The sequence below is a fragment of the Centrocercus urophasianus genome, unplaced genomic scaffold, assembly GCF_019232065.1.
Source record: "Centrocercus urophasianus isolate 14NV4802_14NV808 unplaced genomic scaffold, USGS_Curo_1.0 seq_29, whole genome shotgun sequence".
Taxonomy (NCBI): Eukaryota; Metazoa; Chordata; class Aves; order Galliformes; family Phasianidae; genus Centrocercus; species Centrocercus urophasianus.
This window is the reverse complement of record NW_024884855.1, coordinates 1,884,982-1,903,170: the sequence shown is the minus strand read 5'-3', so window position 1 is coordinate 1,903,170 and position 18,189 is coordinate 1,884,982.

The following is an 18,189-nucleotide window of genomic DNA, read 5'->3' as shown; positions in this document are numbered from 1 at the left end:
TTTTTTTTTTTTTTTTTTTTTTTTTTTTTTTTTTTTAATTAAACTATCAGCCTTCTCTTTAATGAATACCTAGAGAATATGATTTCACAGAAAGGATTTCCTTCTCTTCACAGGTATTTTAAAGTACTCTTTAAATTGCACATCAAAGTGATCTACCAGTACAGTAGAAAGGGCACCTCTATGTAAGTGCATCAAATTGGCTGATGACACATTTATTGATAAGATGGATGTAGATAATGTCTGTGCGTTCAATAATCTGTGTTGGCTATTATTGCATCTGTAGCACGGAATCGTGGTTAGAAGAAGAATAGATTCAGTCCATGATTGTTTAATAGCAGATGAAAATTACATAGCTGAAGGCAAAAATCACAAAGCAGACACGACAAAATGAGACTCCCTTCTTAACATGCATTTAGAAATTAATTTTCTGGAAGAGTACATTGGCAGCAGCCATTTACTGTATCTGTTCATTTGGGAGCACATTGAGAAGCAGCTTCTCAATCTGAAGGATCAAATTTGACACAATTCATCAGACAATAACAGTGAAATCAAAAAGACAGTAACTGGAAAATGTAATCCTCCCCTGAAATTTCCTTCAGCTCACCATCTGCTTCCATTCTATTACATCCCACTGGGGACTCACTGCCTTGCAGCACGTCCTCTGGGTAGGCTCGCCACAAACGTACACGCAATCCCTGCAGCATAAGGAGAATCACAACATGCTGAGGCTTTATCAGTGCCTGCAGTGGAGAGACCTGGGCCAGCCACACTCTCACACAAACCCCTCATCAGGAAATAGAGAGGAAATACAAAGGGAGAATCTCCCGGGTGAGACAGGGAGAGGGAGGTAGCTCAGCAGTTACCACCTACAGCAAGACAGGTTTGGTGCTGCCCAGTTGTTAGTGGCTGCTACTCCTGGGGTAAGTTACCAGAGATCTACACAGCAAGAACAGCCTGCAATGGTTCTTCTCTGCTTCATGTTCACTGCACATAAGGGACGTGCACTAAGCAGCATTTCTAATGCTCTGCCCATCACATCAGCTTCAAAGCCTCAAGCATTGCAAAAGTTAGTGACACACTTTGGATTCCATATGAGGAAAAACTTTTCTCACGCAACAAATAAAAATGCTTCTCAGAAGTGCTGCTGAAGAGCTTTAAAGGAGTTTGCTTAAATTTTCCCAGGTTTCGTTCCTCGTTTTGTTAAGTTTCAGTTATTATTTCCTTGATCTCTCACGGTCAGTTCAAAATACACAGACAAATTTCAAGCCAAGTGAAAAGAATTTGCATTTCTATTTACATTTCAAGAGCCATTATGTGTTAAGCTCATGTGCTTTCTTACAACAATGCCAGAACATCCAAATGCTCAACTGCTTGCACCTGGTTTTTACAAAAGGTCATGTTGATTTTCCACAATGAAAAGTTCATACCTTTCTACTTAGCAAAAATGAGAAATATTTTAAAAAGAAACAAAGTACGCATAATGACTTGCTGTTAATTTACTGAATTTTTGTTGTCTCAGACAGGTAAACTAAATCAGAGGACAGACTGTTCTCTGCAACAGCTGGCAGGAATCATAATATGTAAGAACAGGACACTCCTGAAAGCTTAAAAGCCCTTCTGAACACCTCTACCTCAATTTCACTTCAGTTGAAGCCTGAAAGCCTCATGGGACTTTGGACCCGATGGAAGCCTGTGACAACACATCAGTTTGGACAGAAGTGGCTTGAACAAAATTCCCCCCCTTTTTTTTTTTTTTTTTTTTTAAATCTACTCTAATATCTGTCTTTAGTTTCTTACCAAGCGATTAACACACACCCACTGAGCCTTCTAGTTTCTGATATAATAGAGCCTTTTTAACTACTGTAATCCAAACTTTATAACAGAAGTGAAAATTAAAAACAGACTGCTTTAAATATATGTATTTCTTCGTTTTTCTGTTTATTTTTTTCTGATCAAACCATTACCCCCCTGGTTCTATGCCAAGCATAGTTAAATTCAATTAAATCCAAAGTTATTCATGTTTTTCATTTTGCAGATTTTCAGGATGTACATTATTTTCTTCCAAAATCCTCACAAACTAAGATACTTTACTGAGTGATTTAAACATCAGCACCCTTGTGAAGACAGCTCTTACCTACGTTCAGAAGCATCTATTTTAAGATTTTTACAAGGGTGACTTTATCTTTCAGAATCCACTGTGCTGGTTCCTCCTACCCTTCTTTCCAAATGAGTAACCTGGCCCACAGCACCATTCACTGAGAGATATGGTGAAGACAAGGGCCAAATGAAGCACTTAGCTTGCTGTTGTTTCCTAAGGTACAGTGGAACATCATCCCAAAAAACATGTTGACTCCAAAGGTAGGAATGGGGAGATATCTGGGATATCTGGAATGCAAACTGTGCTTTGGCAGAGGCAGTCAAATTTTAGGGTCACAGACAGCTGACTCTACAAGTTTATGTCACAGATCCCTCATGACTCCTTGCAACACAGGTATGAATGTGCCTTTGCAAACATACCACCTGAGGACAGAAAGATTGCCACGTTTGTTATGGCAATGCATGCTGCCTGGGGCTTGAAATATAATCATTTGTAACACTGTTTATAACCCATTTTAGTAGCAGATTTCTGTAATCACGTCATTAGTTTATGTAAATCTCTATTTTAATGAGCCCCACCTTTCCAGAAAAGGTCAGAAATGTAACTGACAGATACTACACATTTTTACTTTGTATGTGCTAAGTATCTTGTACAGTCTGTGTTTCATTAAAGATTACAAGGCTATTCAAAACATTTGATAATTACTGAGTACAGTGCCGTCCTCTGGTCACACTTTTCAGATGCATCACCAGACATCCCCACCATGGCTGCCAACAACTCACTTTTAATAAGCTGCTTATGCCAGTCACCAGAAAGATCCCTGAGATTTCAGAGCTCAAAAACTCTGATGATATTCTAACAATATTTATAGCTTAGTAGATGGTAGGTGACCTACGTCAGATCAGTGAATGGTGTCAACGGCCACTGTCCCAGAAGGAACCCCATTACAATGCCTTTCATGCCTGCAATAATGAAAAATAAAGCCTATCAAGCTCACTCCTTTTTCCCCTTAAAGTTCACCTCTATCACAACGCCCTGCTCCCTCCCTTGAGTTAATAAAGCTTAGATTCTTGATATATTGTGGCTGTTGCCACTTCTTATTGTCATCTCTTGTTTTATACTTACTGAGAGCATGAGGGTTGTCAAGTACGAACAGGGTTTGGTTTGATTTTATACTGCAGCTAACGTATACGCTTACATCCATGGCTCCTAGCAGTTGTCACTAATAAGGGAAGTATCAGTAGTTAAAACAATGCATATGAATTACCAAAAGTCCTGCTATTCTCTAATAATTTCCATAGTTTGAAAATCAGCATGTCAAGTAATTATTTTAAACTATAAATTGGGTGCATTATTTTCTCATAACCCTCGCAATGCATTTCGTGATTAAACAAAGAGATAAATTCAACTCCAACTAAGCATGAGATATTCTGTAATGCCTTCATTACGAGGTTACATACTGGGGTTGCTCATTAGAGTAAATAAGTAGACAATAAATAAAAAATGAGTAAGATAAATGTTCAAGACATCAATGTAAGCTCAGCAGAGCTCCCAGTTCTCCTTTGATAATCACCCTTTGGAACCTCTCTGATTTCTGAGCGTGAGGAGAGCACTGTTCCCCTTTGTCAGCAACGCTGTGGGTGTTATAGGGCAGGTATCCCCAGATCAGCAGTCAGGCTTTGTTATTCCACTGACTGTGGCCCCAACTCAGTTTTGATTCATGGTTTTAATGAAGACTACCTCATGGATTAGAGTGACATCCCACTGTTCTGTTTTTTCCATCTAAAATAAACAAGTAAATGAGGTTATACTTCGTTGCTTACAGACTAAAGACAGAGAAGCAAGACAGAGAAGCTGGTACAGAATACATCTTTTCCTTTACTGTGTCTCTAGCTTCTCCCAGGTAAGCAAGTAGGTCTGTCCTTGATTTGTTACAGTTAAGTAATGACAGATACAGAACAGACACAGTATTTCTAGGATATATACGTATACATTTGAAAGCATTAAAATATTTCTTTGCTTATCTGTTCTGCTGTAAAAGAAAAACATAGGGAAAATATATACAGGGTATTTAAGAGTACATTTTTCCCTCAAAATTTGCTCATTTTGATGATATTCATCATCATTAACCATAGGGTAGGCTTCCATTTCTTTTTCTTGCAGTACAGAAAGCTCATCAGCAGTGTTTGCACTTCTGCAGATTTCAGTCCTCCCACTGGTGGCAGGTCTGCATGCTAGTTAAATTCAATGAGAAAATTTAAATTACAGAAATATGCACATAAATATGCATTTCTTTAGGTTGCTTTCATTTCCTCCGCACTCCAAAAAAAAGACAGAACTACAGTCAGTGGATTAAGGAACAGTCAGAGAAAGAAGGATGGAGAGATATCAGATATCGCTCACTAAGCCACTGCAGTGACCTTGGTTCTTGCAGAGGAAACGACTCAAGGCATGTTACTGCTTCATTTCATTTCTCCTTTGCAACCTCTGGGGCACATAATGACCAGTTGTATAAATGGTGTGAAGCGTATATGGTGCTCTGGTGCGGATGGCATTTGCCTTCTCTTTTAAGAGAATTGTATAGAGAAACTTCCTTTGTTAGAAATTAAGGTCTCTAATAGCTTTAGTAGGCTTTCTTTTGTTTTGAAACGCCAGCTAAGTGAAACCAAGTCCCTCTCTTTTTCTTAAGCTATTTTTTCCTAAATCTTTGCAGATCAGGAACATTGCAGAAATCATTCTCTCATTGCTCTACCAGAAATTAGCATCTGCTGACTAGTTAAAACAAGATGGATCTTTCAGACTGCGCGTTTCAGAAGATAAAGAATTCAGCATTAAAATTACATTTATCATCCTTTGTGTAACACTGCACATCACAGCATCCCTGGAAGTCATTCTCACTCACAAGTGACAGCACTCTGAACCTTTAGCTTATTAGCCTACAAGTATGGCAATTTCTACATACTGCTTTAACAAGTGATGATGTAAAGCAGGCAGAAGCAGATTAATTAGAAAGTTAGGGCAGAATTAAGCATCACTTTTCAAAAAGTGAATACTTCCTGTCCTGTTTTTGCAGGAATATCAACAGGCTTCTGTTGCTTTGCCTACTATTCTGCAGTGCAATGTTCACTTGTTACAATTGCAGACTTTCCAGACAGTTCACCTGGACCAATACACTAAGTTTTGTTCCATGAAGTACCCATTTCCACCAGAGAAGCCAGTATAGTTTTTCATTGATTCCATGGATACTGAATACAAATACAGCGACTACCTCAGTATTCTCAGGTGATCTTCTTTCAAAATTTCTTTTCTTTTTGCGGATACAAATTGCACCCACAACCTCAGAAAATTTTCTAAACGTTTTCTGACTCAAAAAACAAAATTCCCATCAAAAAGGAAAAGTCTCAGCTAGTTCTACTAGAAGTAACAAATGCACAGTCACGTTGACTGATTTCATCAAGGAGAGACAATAGTAACCTTCAGACACTTAATATTAACTGTGAGATAGATTCCCAGGAGTATATGCTCTTAATGACATCAAATGTAATGGAACTCAAGGACATAAGACAAGATTTCCACCCACCACTGAGGAATGCGATGGAAATTTTTCATGGGATAAAGAACAACAGCATAATTTAGAAATAAAATTGGGTGCATTCTTATACAGAGACATGGTGGCAGCAGGAGAAGAATAAGCACCATTCTGGAAATCTTCCCTGGTAACCAAGTATAGGCTCTTCTACAGGAAGAAATACTCTGCTATGGGAGGTCCTCAGGCACTCCTAGGGGATTGAGAAGGGCACTGAGGATGTATGAGCTGCTTGATAGCTTTGATCAGAGCTGAACAAAATACCTAAGAGAAAATAAAACAGTAGGATGACAAGATGTGTACATGTTTCTGTACACCTACACATTTTAGACCTACCAGATACCCAATATAAAAATCACAGCTGAATGGTACAAATTAAGATAGATTACGAAACCAGAATCTATCTTGCTGTGAAACTTTTTAATCTTTCAGAAATACAACAATAAATTTGTGTTACGAAGTTTGTTATTAATCCTTTTATCATACAGATCCCACTGCCAGAATTTAGGCCCCTATAATTCAGTAAGATTTGTATGCTTGACATTAACCACATTCTTAAGTTCAAAGGAAAAGTCACTCTCAATGGCTTATTGGGTCTCGTGTACTCCGTAGCATTACGTGTGATTCAGAAGGCACCTCTTCCCTTACAAAACACTAACACTACAACACTTACACGTGCCTTCGAGATGCCAGCATGCCGAGCTGCCTACTGGTAGCTGCATAAAAAGTGAGTTGGGATAAAGTGCTGCAACAAAACAAAGTTAAGCAGGGATGTAAAGTTTTCAGCAGCAAAGTGCTGGTGTTGTGTTTGAGAAGACCCTTATTTTACCTAGGTATGTTCTGTCCGTAGCTGGAAGCCTTCCACTAATCCTAAGCCTTAGAAAATAGTTGCTAAATACAGGCACCCCAGTCTATGGGTAAACATTTTAGTATTTCATATTCCCACTTTTTTTTTTTTTTTTTTTCCAAATGTGAAGGAAGAAGTACTGAGACAAAACGCTCATGAAAACAACCTTTAAACTCACGTGGAAAAAATAGAATTTGGCAACCAAATGACCTTTGTCACAACATCTGCTTTGAAAGTTAAGGTGTAAATCAATTTTTTGTCATTGAGTTTTTCAACAAATCCCAGAAAATAGGAAATAATTAATTCTACTGAGATTACTTGCATACGTGCACTGTCCTTGTCATTGCCTCATTAGCATACATCAGTGAAAAACTTTTTCAAACTGAAGTTTTGCTCAGGAAACTGGAAATGTCTGCTGTCATTCTTCACAAACTCCAACGAGGATTCCCAATAAAGATGAGTTCTTTTAAAAAATACATTTTTCAGTGGATTTTCTACACTTTTGGAACAAAGCGCTTGTTCCATAACTTGTTCTATTTCAGCATTCAAAGTCTACAGCGTGATTTTGAAGATTGGGTCCAATCCCTTTTTAATTAATTACTTTTAAAGTTCAGTGAGACCGAACAGCAAGATCGAAAGGCTGAAAGTCTTAAAATGAACTGACAATTATTCCTGGGTCATCCCTTCTCAGATTTCATTTATTCAAAGACCCAGCAAAGCCCCACATTGTAAGGTGCTTCATTTCCTAAATTATTTCTTTAACTTTTTAATCTCATTTTTTAAATTATAAGAGTCATTAAGAGACTAATCTTGAGATTCCCTCCAGAGTTTTCTTAATAAGGCACATTTCATTCTGGCTGCGGAAGCTGTGCACTAAGACTCGTTTAGCAAAGTAGTTAAATACCTGTTAAGTACATCAGGGCTGCTGTATAGCATCACAAATAAACGTGTGCAGAACCAGAGTGCACTGGTAAGTTGGGTCTACACCATTATAACGTTAAGAATGTATCAGTACTATCATTAAATTAATAATAAAATTCCAGGTGAATACATTATAAAATTATACTCCAATTTGATATCAATTTGTTTTTATGTAATAATCATACATGCTTTCTACAGTAGTGGAACAAATAAGACAAATTTTTAATTATTTACTGATGAAATATAGTTTTCATTTGTTTTAAAATATAAGGACAAAGCATAACTTACCATTCTCTTCACAAAAATGCACTGTATTCTGTCTCCTTCCTTAACAGACAAGGATATATCAGGAAACACTGCCTACCTGAATAAGGCAGAATTCACAAGTTTATGTTTTTAAGTCCTCTGAAAAACTGTGGTTTCCAGCACAACTTTGATTTTCACTGATTTTCAATGAGGGAGAAATTGGAGTTAGGAATTTTGACCAAGCTATAAATGACTGAGCCTGCAATTCAGAAAGTCTCTGACAAAATTTCTAACCTCAAATAAGGCACAAGCAGGAACCATCATAACCTTCCTCACTGTTTCATGAAAACTAGTTTGGTAGCTTTCTTTTACTGTATAAGCTTCATACCAAACCTGTTCATTATAGTTCTTTAAAATGCTAAATCCCAGTTTACAAATTTACAAAGAATTATTGAACAGTATGCAAAACCTCTTCCTTTAAGTAACAGAAACATTTATTCTCCAACACTTCTATCCTCCGTATCAGGTAGGATTCTATTACATCAGTAACACTAAATGCACCAAGATGTAGAGCAGCCTCTCAAACTGAACAGAGCTCACAGCAGAGAAATATCCAATGCAGAAAGATGGGAAGGAGGCCCTGGCCACACAAAGACTGAACTGTCATGGTCAGAGCTGAAGCATAAAGCCATACCTGCAAATGTGATTAAACTGCACTACTGCTAACGTGGCTCAAAAGCACACTCGAAAATTCAGCATGGATACAACATGATATACAAGATAGACTCACTGATATAACTTCTGCTGAAATATAAGTAATAATCATGGCTATTAAGCATTAAGACTCCACAAGTACCATACATTAAACTGAAATAGAAGCACACACAGTTGTTACAGCTAGGATAAGTAAAACAATGCAACAAATGCCACCACTTTGTGACCAACCTATCAGACAATTTTTGCAAGCATCCCCTATGCTCAGCAACTCAGATCTATCCGACTCCCATTGGAGCTTGAACGTTTATGAAAAATTTCCACTAAAAAGCGATTACAGTTCTTATAACCACAGCTTCAAAGCAATTCTGAACTGTGAGTCGTCCAAGACTCACATTATACACACGAACAAGACACTACCTCATTTGTCTGTCTACAGTCTACCTTACTGGGATGTAAGAAGCAAGGTAAATGAGTCCACTTTTTTAGGTAGGAAGCATTTCATACTGCTCAGCTCTCTGCTTTTTTCTCTGAGACTAATGCAATCCTGGCCACTTTCTTTTGAAGCTTTTCCATTTTGGGGTCGGTTGGTTCATTTGGTTTGTTTTCCATTCTAACCTGCTTAGCAGTCTCTAGAATAGAAGACACATTAAACTAAAAGATTTTTGTTCTTTAGACACTCACCACTGCCTTAATATCTTATGCTTAACCAATTTTAAGGGTGTAACAGGCACATTTGGAGGTACAAGGTGAGTGTGCATGAGGGGCTCCGTTCAGAGGTGACAAGGTGCCCCTCCCCCACCTCCCGCTGGTATCTGTGAATGCTTTGCATTAACAGGCACAGCTACGTCTTGCCATTGTGTTTCCCCACAGATGTGAGAACACAGAATTTTCTGCATCAGCAGCGTGGGATCATAATAGGCTGCAAGGTAAATTGAAAGCTGTTCCCTTTAAACTGCTGTGCTGGGTCCTGATGTGCTTCACAAACAATTAAATTTAAAACATCTCTGGGAGATTTTGCTCTCTTCCAGAAATGAGTTAATAAGAATTTTCAATTACTCGTTATAAGTCCTCAGCAGAGCTGGAAGCTGGCAGAGCACAATCACTCTCTGCTGTGCTTAACTCAATGCAGCGTGTCCTTCCAGCCCACTGCAATCTCTGGAACTGTATCCCCAGGTCCACTGCCCACTCTTTTGGTGGGCCTTCAATTCAGGTACATTTGAGGCTCTATACGAGATCATTAGCATGACTTTAATTCCTATTTTAGCAACAGAAAGCAGAGTAGGTGACCATTAATACACTTAATGCCTGCACCTTCTGTGTCCTTTTGTTAACACCCATCCAGTACAGCCGTGCAAAAAAACCAATTCATGTCACAGTACACAGATACATGGATGTTTCACACACCATCCCTCAACCACGTGGATATCAGATGTAGTGAAGGAGGGGCAATTACAACTCAGAAGAGAAGGAGTGGAGAAATGTTTCCCTGCTGCCTACTACAACTTCAACACTAAGCAATGATCCGTATCACGTGAGTACAGCAGTGTTAATTACAGAGAAAAAAATATTTTAAGAACCATTTGAACTTCCAAGTGAATTATCTTCAGTCATTTTACACAATCCTAGATGAGCAATTTTGTAACAAACGTTGAAGCTGTTATGAATTATTTTGAAAAAGTTTGTGCAGAGGAATTTTCTAAGTTTCATGCATGATGAAGATTCTCTTGGAAACAAGCTTTAAACCTACGCCAAACATACTTGTGCAGGTGCTTATGTGCCAGCCAGCTGTGCACTGGTAAGTCCACAAAACATGACACATAAATCAATCATGGCAACAACTAAGCTCAAATTCCCTTCATATACAATAAAGTTTAAGAAAAACATTTTAAAAAAGCATTTGAATGATTAATACATAGTTAAGAGAATCTCAAGCTTTTCTGCAAGCTGGAAAAAATACATGTTTATAGCAAATGATTCTTTTCCCTAACCAAAGAGGATTTACCCTTACCAGGTAATCATCCTCTATGGTGGTTCTGTTACAATGCAGCTGAAGTCATACTGCGTTTAGAGCTCCAGACTGGTTTCCACCAGTAGTACCACAGCATTAAAAGAGAGAGAGAGAAATGGGGCAGAAGTTCAGACCATGCTGTTCCTCTACACGCGAGCTGACTGCCATCAGCTGAGCTCAGAAGACAAATTGCATCCTTCATTCTCTTACTGAAAAGGTATTTGAGTGAGGCACTGGCTGCAAAGCATTCAAGGTATAGCACGGTTTCACTTTGCAGGTATAGAAAAAAACTTGTTATTTTTTGCTTTAGAGCACTTTCATATATGAATTAAATACACTCTTGTGGACCTCATATTCCTTATTCTGCTTTTTTTTATATATATATTTATTTATAATCTGCTGGGCAGTGGAGAAATCTTACACTACAATAACAGTCGCTCCCTACTGACACAGATTATAGTTCCCTGTTTTTAAGGCAAGTCAGACAAGATTATAACATTTGTTTACCGATGCTGCAGCAGTCAGCTACTGCATAGAAACATATGGACTAAAAAGAAAAATAACCTGTTTGTACTGTTAAGGGAAATAGAACAAACTGAACGCATTGACGCTCTTCAGTCGTGCCCCTCTTTCCCACAGCACATCCCTGCCCCCCGCCCCTCTCCTTTAAATGAACTGCTTCTTTACCACTGGATGGACATGCAACTCTTCTCTAGAAATCTAGGGAACAAAGAAATACTCAAATTTCTACTGAATGCAGAAAAATAACCAAACAATGATATAAAGCAGCCATAAAATTCATACATCAAAGTCAAGGGAAATCTCTGTATTCTGCGGGTAATGCTTACAAGGTAAAGTGGCATGCAGATTTCTTATTTAATAAATTCCCACAGAAAATTAGTTTTTCACAGTGGGAAGAAATTCAAGGCTCGCCGCAATGAACAGGCAGGATCTAATCACTGTTCTGGCTTTGTAGATACACCAGGGCTTGCAGATATTTGAATGATCCAATTATTCTGTTGAGGCACAATCACCTTACCTGCATACTAATCAAGCAATATGCAACAAGAAACAAGGCTGGCTTTTCTGGAAGCTCTAGACTTATAAGGCTCCCTGGTTGACCTTCTGTCAATTGCATTAACTTCAATTCTATTAGCTCATCTTTTGCCCAAAGGTGACATATGCACAAATCCATAGGGAAAATTGCCTAAGTCAACTTTCCCCTGCACATGATGCAGAATAGTTGCTCAGCGATGCAAACAGAAGGCATTAGTTCTCAAGCTGGATACAGTTACACATTAAATAGCTACGAATTTTTCAGACAAGAAATCTCTTCAGAAACTAGAAGCCTACTTCCCATAAAAAGGACAAGATTCCATTTTCTAAAAGGAACACCATTAATTACTCATTTTTCTACTTTGTGAATGGCAAAAGGGGAAAGAAAAAGAACGGACATGGGCAAGATCATTTGTGGTATATCAGCATTTAGCATAATGGCTGTGGGGTTTCCTATTTCGTGAGGACACTTTTAGGAAATATAGCTTTATTACAGTTCTTTCTTCTTTTTTTTTTTTTTTTTTTTTTCTTTTTTTTTAAACCTGACTCCAGACTCAGATTTTGTTATATAGAACACTTTACTGATAGAATCTTGGATCACAGCCACCTGGAAAACATAATGTTAAAAGTTTTCTTCTGTTTCATTACAAAAAGCTTACTGCCTAAGTTTATAACAGCTTTCTTGTAAAAATAACAACCTATGGAAGCCTTTTAAATATCTGACAGGATTTCATATAGCCACCTGGTCATGATTCAGCTGAGATAGAGTTGATTTTCTTCATAGAGTCTCATATGGTGCTGTGTTTTGGATTTAGGAGGGAAATAGTGTTGATAACACTGACATTTGGCTGCTGCTGAACAGTGCTTGCACAGAATCAAGGACTTCTCTGTTGCACTGCCCACGAGGAGCTGGGATCACACAGTCTGGACAGCTGACCACAACTACCAAAGTACATCCCATACCACATGGTGCTGTGCTCAGCAATTTGCGGGCAAAGAAGGAGAAGTGGAGATATTTGTAGTGGTGATTATTGTTTTCCTTGGAAACCATTATGTATGATGACCGCAGCTTTCCTGGAACACCTGCCTGTTGATGGGAAACAGGGAAGGAATTCCTGGTTTCACTTTTCTTGCATGGGAAACTTTTGCCTTGCTTAGTAAACTGCCTTTGTATCAACTCACAAGTTCCCACACTTTCTCTAACCCAGTTCTCTTCCCCATCCCACCCAGGGGCTGAGCAGGGGTTAAACCACAATATCACCTCAACTCATAAAAGCCACCAATTTCTCTGCATATTTCTGATCCTCAAATACATAGCAACTCAAGCAAAACCTACAGTACATAGTTCTAGGCCTAACTGGCAGCCACTTTTTTAATTTTCAGCCTAGAAAAATGGTGATAAATCACACTTTTTTTTTTTATTCCAACCATAAAGGCATTTACATAAAGTGCCCGCTCTTCTAAAAAACGCATGACCTTAAGCAATGCTGCACATAGGCAAGGAGAGGAGAATAACAAAGGACTTTGAAAGTATCAAAAGGCATCGCTATGTCAAGCCATTAATCTTGGAGCTCATCATTAACCAAAGTGACAGCATTACTGGCTCGAGATGATGTGGTACACACGTAACCAAGTAACAGCTATGAGTATGAAATATTACTCATGATTAATAGGACTTATTACAGAGCACTTCTGGCTTCACAGAAAACCCTCTAGTTTCTCTTCAATATCTCTCTTAAATTGTCATCACTGTTGTAACCTCTCCTACAAGTCAAGGGCAGCCAGGCAGGCCAACAGCACTGCTTAGCACTACATCTGTGTGCCATGTCACCAGGGACTCTCATACACTCCTTCATCAGAAACTGCTCTCATGCCTCTAGAATCCCTAACTTCCACCAATAGGACGTTGGCAAAACTCATCTTCATTACTCCTGCAAAGGTTCATCCAGAGTGCCACACAAAGCAGTAACATTTTCTTGAGATTGTAATTACTGTATCACTAATGCTTTTAAATACTCCAAGGCACTCTTAGGGAGAATTTTGCTTCATTAAATGAGAGATAAAAGGCAGATGTTATTATGTTTTCCATCTCTTTCATTTTTAATACAAGCAGTTTGTTCAAGGTAGTAAGAAAATAACTCTTCAGGAACAATATTCAGGTGAATTTCTATTGCTTTGTGTCCTGTAAGCTTCTTATAAGGGGGAAAAAAGCATCAAATAGATTCTCTGGAAGAATAGTTTGTAGAATAATAATACAGAAGGAGGACAGAAGGATAAGCTGCACGTACTCTCTTAGCAACAAAAGAATGCTTTATTTATTTTTCAAGGCCGTTAATAATATGTAATTGTCCTCATGAAGAGTTTCTCCAAAGAGAATGGAAAATATTTACAACTGGGAGAAAAGTGCTGAAGTACTGAAGATTCCATGAACGTAAGTTTCTTCTCTTAAGGAGCCCAGTAATAGCTGTACAGTTTTTTCTGCAGCTGCAAACTACCACTGGAATTCCAACTGTGACGGCCACTGTGCCAAGCACCAGCTGATCAAGCCCTTTAAGTATCATCTGTCCTTAGGAATGATCTGTATAAATCTAGAAGTCCATGCCTTAAAAAAGAGTCAGTCCTATGTATTTTGTCTGTTTGTCTGAAAAAAAAAAAGTATAAATAAAAAATCTGCACAGTATCTACTTAATATTATATCCTACTGAGAAGTACATCACACTGAATGTTAAACATGAGGCCTGGAAGAACAGAAAACAGATTTTGTGGGGAACACCCACTCATCTGCTGTACTGTCACCTTACAAAGGAAACATCCTTTCACAGATTAAACACGTTACAAAGCTGGGCCCACTAAACACTTAGAAATGAAGAATTTTCCTCTCACATGAACTAAGCTTAAGTTTGGACAAATACCATTAACAGAAACACGGTAAGATTGCAATAATCCGTGCAGTAGTTTTCCTTAGCCCAGCGACTTCACAGTGACCTACAGAAAGCACAATGCAAATGTGTAAATATGGAAAACAAAACTTGACACCACCCAACCAAACCCAACACATTGCACCTGAAATGGGTGCAGCTGCTTTTGTTCGGGAAGAGGGAATAGTTAATTATTTTATAAAGCAAATTTGATTTTTATTGTGGAAGCAAAAGTAATCATTTGCTGTACATATATTTTTCTAACTTTCCATTTAAGAATTGTGAAAACTAATTCTTTTGTCAATGCAAGTTTGGTGCTCTACAAGCAATTAAAGATGGCTTGGATTTCCTGCAGATGTTTTCCTATATCTATTAGATTATTGCTAGAAAAGGGTGCTTCACCTATTTCCAGAGTGGGCTTGGCAATGGCTGTGTAAAATAATTGCTAACAGAGTACACTTCTGCACACTTTGATGACTGAACTGAGAAATTAAGATTGAGGCACAGAGGGCTGACCTGAGCGTATGACAAACACCACACATCAAAGACAGATCTGAAATTAGGTCTGATGAGAAGGCATTCCATCTTTCTTCTAAAAAACAATCTTTTAAAATAATTCAACCATTAGAAGCTACAAAGGGAGGTGTGTATAACTCACAGTGCTTCTAAGTCAGATCTGAAAGATGTGACAGTCCTGTGATAGAACTGAGTGCAGTATGCCCCACAGATCTGGGCTGATGTACCTATGTACTCATAGCCCAAAGCAAATGCTGCACAATGCCATGAATTCAGAAGTTAATAATTTCATGAAGGAGAACAATCCTGGCTTTATTTTAATCACAAGATGTTTCACTGAGTACGTCATAATTAGATAATATTGAAGCAAATGATCTACTTTGAATTTTAGATTGAATTTAGAGCAGCTATAGGTAGTTGGAGTATTTCCTACATAAACAACAACATGATTTATTTTGCTGTTCACTCACCTTTCTCTACAGTAGTAGACAATATCATTAAAAATAGAAAGGAAATACAAATCCTTTGGTTGCACACATATTAGCCTCTTCCTTCCATGCTTGCCTTGCTTGGCTCTGGACAATTTTTTGCCACACTGTTTTTAGGATTTTCATTATGTAGTACAAAACATACCAGACACAAATGAGTAAGCATTGCCTGCTACCCAACTGAACTCAGTGACACGGGGAAAAGAGACCAGTTCATTCACCATATAGAAATTACAAAGCAGAATAAAGCTGATCGTTGATTTTCAACCAGATTATACAACAGATGCACTTGCTAATAGCCAGATTCTCTTATTTGTGGAGTTCTATCAAAGAATTCACAAGAAAAAAGGACAACCCCCTCTCCCCCAACCTCCTAAAGTTTGTTGTTTGTTTGCTTGCTTTTAAAAAGAAAGTCTGCATTTGCTTTCTAATCTGAGTGTAGTAAATAGATACTGTTTATAATGTTCATTATAAACAGAGATTGCTTTGTTGCTCTATTTTATTTTTAAGTCCCTGATGGGTAATTTAGGTCCAGTGTGCGACCCACTGTGACTCTGCCATCACACAGCACAGGTCTTTAGGAGGGGTAACCACACAGCCTGCCTAGGGCAGAATGTTCTGGGAAATGCAGACAGCTGAATACGTGCTGTAATCCTATCTCCTCTGGTCCCAAATTGTTTCCACTGGGAAAGGAATTGCATTAACTGGTAACATGCTCCATCTCTAGAGTCTTTTCAGTTTCTATAAGCAATTTATAGGGACAATCACTGCACAATAACAGGAATACCCATAATGAAAATAATACTCCTTTCCAGACTTAGTGGCTCAAGTATCAACGTCTGATGTATCTACACTGTGCAGTCTAAACCTCAGCAGGAAGAATTTATTTAACTTTTAAGAGCCTCTCCTATAAAATACTCTACAATTTCCTTCTCATACACCACAGGTGTATATACATATTTTAATTAGCTTGCTGGAAGAAACATTTGGCACCATATTTTCTTCATTTCTTCCCTTGTTTATCATAATTCCACTCCCTCATTCAGCCAGAAACTTTATCACCTTCAGTTTTAACTATTGAGAATGCTATTGCTATTTCTCCCAGCTGCCTGGTCAGGGCTATATTCATTACATACAGTTTGTCACCTGCACCCACTGGTACAGTCACTGGCTCAGCATTCTGACATGGTGACTGGAACATTTATCTAAGGGGAAGAACAGGCGAGCAGTGAACAACACAGTTCTAAGAAGGATTCTGAAGTGAATGTTTCTTGATGAAAAAAGAAAATATTGTAAAATGCCATTTTACAAATACCTTCCCAACAATAACCCAAGACTTACTGAACCACCACAGGGAAAATATGTCACATATCTATGAAATATCCACAAAGCACCAGTTTTCAACCACATAAATGCAGCCGTGCTCTGACTGATCCATCAACTCTTACCCCAGAAGTTTTAAGGGTGGGTGAAAAGCTGGCAGCAGTTTGGCCAGCTGAAGTTTCCTAAGCAGTAGGCCAACCCCCTCTAATACTATTCAACCAAGGGATTAGATGATTTTTGGTCTATTTTCTCATCTTTTATGAAATAATTCCTTAGTCTAATTAATGTGGAGAGCCCAGCTGTCTTGCACTCCTCTTCAGAGAGCTATGGGAAGAGGACTCCAGGAAAGTCACTCTTCAGGGACTCTGCAGGGGGTGAGCAGGATTTAAGATCTGGCAATTGAATTCCCAGATCTCTAGATTTCTTGGAGCTAAAAAAGCAGCTATTTTTGCATGTTAAGACCTGGTTCAAGTCCAGAATTGTGGCTTGATGAGACTAATAGCACAGTAATATATTCACAGACAGACAAGCGTGTCATTTAGAGGAAAGCAATTAACAATCCCATTCCCTATCTAAGATTGGAGCCTGACTGCACTTCACCTTCATTCCTGTAAGGCTCACTCACAAATCAGCTAAGGAAATTCAGTCTCATAAACCTGTAGGTGCCTGTATGTTGAGAATGATGTGCTGCCCATGCCAAATGTGCACAACAAAGGCTGCAGAATACACACAACAAAGGATGCATGGATGTTCACCAGTATCAGCCAACAAGCCCTACATCACATCACACCTTACCGGTGCTCTCAGAAGGAAAAGGATTAAGGACAGGAGGCAAAACAAGGGCTGGGTGTGCCATGTCCCATCTCAGCACCCCCAAATAGCTCATGGTTATCAACTGAGTTGCTTTGCCATCACCACAGGGTGAGCGAAACCTAGGCAGGGAGCCACAGCTGCTGCTGAGAGATGCAGTGAAGTTCTGTATAGCCTAAAACCGGGATTTTGCTGCTTTTGGTGGTTTGCAGTCCTTGGAAACTAATTGTTTCACTTGCACATAAATCTGGTCCTCATTTTAAAGTTTCCCTAAAGGTGTTGTAGCTCATTAAATAAATTAAATAAGCAGCTGGCTTTAGGTCTAGGAGAAGTAGTACTACTGCGTGAGTAAAAAAAAAAAAAAGTAAAATAAAATACTGGAAACTGTATATTCCAAGTTTCCTTCTAATAGGCATGGGTTAAACACAAATGTCAATAACAGGATCCCAAGCTGTCCTCAGTTTCATCAACGAAATAGTAAGTGCAAGATACCAACTTGAAAGACAAATGTTTGAAAGAAAAATAGGAACATCAGTCCAAAGAAATGTGTACTTTGCAAATCCAATTAAATGAAATGTCTAGGACAGACTCTATGGTAATGATATCCCACAAGTGTTTCTGTGTACTTCTGTACTAAATCAGATCGATATAGGAA